Source organism: Chrysochloris asiatica, unplaced genomic scaffold (genome assembly GCF_000296735.1).
Source record: "Chrysochloris asiatica unplaced genomic scaffold, ChrAsi1.0 scaffold00061, whole genome shotgun sequence".
NCBI lineage: Eukaryota > Metazoa > Chordata > Mammalia > Afrosoricida > Chrysochloridae > Chrysochloris > Chrysochloris asiatica.
The window spans coordinates 17,898,994-17,904,222 of NW_006408579.1; the positions used below are offsets into that span (position 1 = coordinate 17,898,994).

Sequence of the window (5,229 nt, forward strand, 5' to 3'; positions counted from 1 at the left end):
TTGAGTCCTCAGCTGTTCTCTCTCTCCATGTCCTCATCTCTGCCTCCATCTCTGGTGTCATTGCTTTTCTGGATACGGTCCTACATTCTCTTCATGCTCTTCTCCTTTGATGGTCCTAGGGTTCTCTGTTCCTTGACTGTAAGATTAACTACTCCACAATTTTTTCACAAAACTTTTACCATTACAGTTGTGACAGTCAAAATTAGTCATGATAATGATTGCTTACTATTGAATCATAAGAATTTTATCCCCATCTCTTTTCACAAGACCCATATAGACAAGATAACAATGATTTAGTGGGGACTCTATCTTCCCCTGCACACTCTCTTTTTGTTTTGTTTTAATTGTGCATATTTTTATTTAAAAATCAGAACATTTCAAATAACTTTATATACTTTCAGCTTCTTTTTTTAAAGGAAAGGGTGGATCTGACAACACTGCGCCTACATGTAGGCATTCAGTTGAATGGAAGCAGGATGTCCCTTCAGAGGGTATTTACATTCTGGTTTTTAGGACTAAAGGCCTTGTCTCTTAGCCACCTGGCTTCTGTAGATACCTGTGATCATGATCTTTGAGTTAGAATCAGCAAAGGGGACCACACCTACACCTGCTCCTTCAACTCAGGCCTGGCTCTACAGATCTTCTCCTCAGATTGGTGTCTTAGAGCTTGGGTCCCTCCATGGGAGGGATGACTCATTGAAAGGGCTGCAGAAGACTTGAATCTACCCAAGTCTCTGAAACTCTCACTCCTGAAAAGGAATCAGTTGAGCTTCACCTTGATCAGACCTTCAATCTCTTCTCTTCTGCTTCTTGTTTTTGGGCCTCTGGTCAGCGTTTACTTCAGCTCTTTCCTTCTCTGGATGCTGCTGCTTCTTCCTCTTCTTATCTCTACTGCTTGGACTAGTATGTGTTCTGCTTTCTATTTCCCTAGTCATGCAGCCCCTGCAGTCTCCTCATCTTCCTCCTCCTCTTTATTCTGCTTCCTTTTCTTCTTGCTTCCCCTGCTCCTTTGGTCACTGCCTGCTTTGTTTGCTGCTTCCCTAGTTCTGTCATTTACAGAAGCTGCCTTGTCTTCTTCATCCTCTGTGTTCAAACCATCCTCCTCCTCATGCTGCTGTCTCGTCTTGTTTCTGCTGCATCGGTAAGTGTGTGCTCTGTCCTCCACTTCCTCTGTCTTGTCGTCACCTCCTGCAGCCGCCTTACTCCCTTGTCCTTTATCCAAGATCCCTTCCTCTTGCTGCCGTCTCTTCTCTTTCTTTCTTTTTCTGAGGGGTTGATCAATTTGTTCTCTAATCTTCAATTCCCCAAGCCCACTTGTTCCTGCAGCCTCTTCCTCATTCTCTACAGTTCCCTCTCTCTCATCTGAGACTTTGTCTTCTTGATGTCGCCTTTTCTTCTTCTTGCGCTTCCTGCTCTCTAGGACTGCAGTCAGTCTGTTCTGGGTGTTCATACTCTAGTCAGTCTTTTCTGGGCATTCCACTTCTCCATTTCTTTCAGTTGCTGTTACCTTTTCCACCTCTTTTGGTTTCTTTTTCTTTGTGTGTGTGGGGCTTGCTGTCAGACTGTGAGTGAGGGGCCCCAGTGTCGTGGCCTTTGAGACAAGCCAGGAAGGCCTGTTCCTGGGCCTCCAGCCAAGCAAGCTTAGCTTTCATTGTGATCCCAAGACAGGCAGTTTTGTGTGCTGTTCACCCCTCATAGGCTTGGAGCAGCATCTCATCAGTCAGATGTCATTGTGCAGTCCCCTCTGTGGAATCATGTGGCTGGTCAGACTTGGGTGCCACCATCTTTCCAGAAACGGTACTTCTATGCTCCCCACACACTCTTAAACTAAATTCTGTCTTGAATATTTGTAAGCCGGTCACTTTGTGCCTTAAGCACCCTCTCGTTTTAGTTAGCCAGTGTCTAAGTTGCCTGTCCCTATCTACCTGTACACAGAAGGGATAGGGTTGATATTTGATGTGAAGGTTTCTTTCCTTCTCAGCTGGTATTTCGAGCTACTACATCAGTAAGTATAGGTCAAGTTCATCAAATTGTAACAATTTATACTTGTTTCCTTTAAAGAATTGTTTTTTATCTTCCTTTAGTCGAGTTCAGATTATCAAGGCATCGAGGCTAGGTAAAATGGGTACTATCTGCATGTTTGGGCATTCTTATGCGTATTCCCTCACTTCATATCAGTTGGATGCTTCACTATCAACTCTAGCCTTCTGTGGTTATGTCCTTGTCCATGAGCTCAGGAGTCTCCAGGTCTCACCACACTTTGGACCAACCAGCCCTTCTTCTCTCTCTCGTCTCCAGGTCAACAGAAGTCTATGGAATGTTGTTGAACTCAGCCTATTACTTCATTGCCCCCTCAACTGTCTGATTTTTTTCAATGTGGGATACCACTCCATAATCCTTGATATCAATCACTTGTCTCTTCTCTCACATCCCAGGTTTCTACAACATGCTGCAATGTCTCATAAAACTCACAACTATCCAAGGAAATGGCTCACACAGTTGTGGAGGTAGGCAAGTTCCAAATCTGTAGTTCAGCGATCATTCTGGAGTAATCATCTTAGTCACACAATCTCAGGAGCTGAGGAACCCAAATTACCAAGTCAGACAACATGCAGTGTCAGACAACATGCAGTTTATGCATCAGGCTGTGGGATGGGGCAAAATGAGGTCAGGTGATGAGTCAAAAGTCCCATGAACTGGAAATCAGACATAATGAGTGTAATCTAAGATCTAGGGCAAGAGAGAGAACTTTTCAAGTTAGTTCTATAAATTTGAGTCAGACCATGCTCCAGAGGGAAACTAAGGTGCTAACTTGAGTTCTGCCCTCTAGTTAGGTGGAAACATTCTTTATCCTTCGTTCCGTTATAATCCTTACTCCTTTGTTGTTGTGGTTGTTAAGTGCCTTTGAGTTGTTTGCAACTCGATGTGACCCTGTATTGGGTTTCTAAGGAGTGGCTGGGTGGCTTGAACCACTAACATTGCGATTAGCAGTCCAGTGCTTCTGCTACAGCGCCACAGCAGGAACCCTTACTCTTTAGACACTCTTTAATCTTTAGTCCTTGGTTGCACCTTAATCCTGTTTCATTAACAATAATCACAGGTACTGTTATTGTTAAGCCTTGTCTATTAGGTTCCAAATCATAATAACCCTATATTGGGTTTCTGAGGAGTGGCTGTTGAGTTTCAACCACTTACTTTTCAGTTGAAACCAACCTTGAAGTCCAGTGTTTATTTTACATCAGGACTATAACCATGGGCATAGAGGTTAGGATTTACAATATTTCACAGAATGGAGAAATATTGTAGACATAGAAGGACCATAATAAACAATTATGTCCTGCATCCATTTTTCCATGAAATTTTGAAGTCCTTGTATATACACTGAAATTATGTCTTAGCATCAGTGTGCCTAACTGAGTCATCCCTGCCCCTCTTCCCTGTTCCAGACTAGGAATGTATTTTGCAGTTTTTAAACAGCTTTGAAACACCTGAGTTCTCTTACAGTGAGGATTACAATCCATAAGATTTACTCACAAAACAATCTGTTAACAGTTGATCCTGTCTAATAATATTTCATTTTCTTCTATAGCAGACTTTCTATGTAGCTTTACTGTCTCCCAAAGTATGGAGCATTGAGGGATCATCTTACTTACTATATTCCAGTGACAGCTGCCACCAGTCACAATTACAAATCCACAGGTCAGAAATACTAAGCCAGTCAAAGAGTCATAAATTGCATGTATGAATTGTCCAGTGGTCCCTGGCTAAGTCTGCAGCATGGTTTAAAATAAAATTCCTGATTCTCCCTATACAACTCTCTTTCCTCTCTGAATCAAAGTCTCCATAGTCTGTTTTGTTGTTGTCCTGGGTATCTCTCTTTGCATTATCTTCAGCTGTCTCCTCTAATCTTCTCTGCAGCCTCAGTAACAATTTCCATTTTCTTGGTCTTATTAACAGGTGGTACCAAAAATACTTGTTCTTATGCCTTGGAAATAGATGTCCTGTCAATGTACTCTCATTTCTATTATTACATAGTTGAAATATGCACACAAACTACACACACATATACATGCTTTTATTATATTTTTGTACGTGTTAATTAAAGTGTTATCCTTATGTTCTGAAGAAGCTTAATTTCTCAAGACGATCATTAAAATTTTCTATGGCAAATTGACTTACTTATGGTCTTAGAGATTAATAATGCACATTACCATTATTCAAAAATCTTTGAGTTTGACTGTAAATGAACCTGTTAATTTTGCTCAACTTTGTGTTTTACAAACTTATTTGACTAAGATCCCTTTTTTTAAATTAAAAAAACCCTTCTGTTATTAAAATATTGTTTATATACAATATAGTGTAATCATCTCAATTCTAAGGTTTGATTAACTTTAACAAATGCCAACATCTAAATAAGTCACACTTCTTATCAAGATATAAAACATTCAAAACTGCAGAAAGTTCCCTTGTATCCCTTCACAGGCAGTCTCCACCAATTCTAATGAACATATGAATCAGTGTCTGCCAATTTCATATAAACGGGATCATGCAGATATAGTACTCTTCTGTGTCTAGTTTCTTTGTGTCTGCCTACAGTTCAATTAAAAAAACAATCGTTAGTAGGATTTTATTGTAGACCTGAGTTTGCTTATAAATTCTCTTCTTGATAAAAAGACTGCTTTTACTTTTTATCTATTATGAATAAACCTCTTATGAGCATTTTTATAAAAGTGTTGTATTAACATTGCTCTCTTTGTTTTGCATGGGTACCTAGGAGTGCACTTGATGGTTATAGGGTAGATATGTGCTTTTTATAAACCTTTTATAAAACTGCCAATTTATTATCCAAAATTAGCCGTACAATGTTACATTCCCTCAATAATTTATGAGGTTTATTATATTTTATTTTTGTTAAATATCTGGAAGTAGAATGAGATGAAATGCTGATACTGCTGTTAGTTGCCAACCAGTCAGTTCTGATGCATAGCAATCCTAGGCACAACAGAACAAAACACTGAGAGGTCATGCACCATCCTCACAATTTTTGTTACATTTGAGCCCATTGCAGCTGCCACTATGCCAATCCATTACATTGGAGGCCTTCCTTTCTTGCACAGCCCCTCCATTTTACCAAGTATAATGGCCTACTCTAGGGATCGGTCTCTCCTGATAATCCAAAATATGCAAGACAACTCTCACCATTCTTTCTTTAAAGAAACATTCTGACTG

At 40.1% G+C, this 5,229-nt stretch overlaps 1 pseudogene; it reads right to left on the minus strand.

Moving 5' to 3' along the window:
• Positions 1 to 931: 931 nt before the first annotated feature.
• LOC102821687 lies at positions 932 to 1,721 on the minus strand (annotated as a pseudogene).
• Positions 1,722 to 5,229: the final 3,508 nt, after the last annotated feature.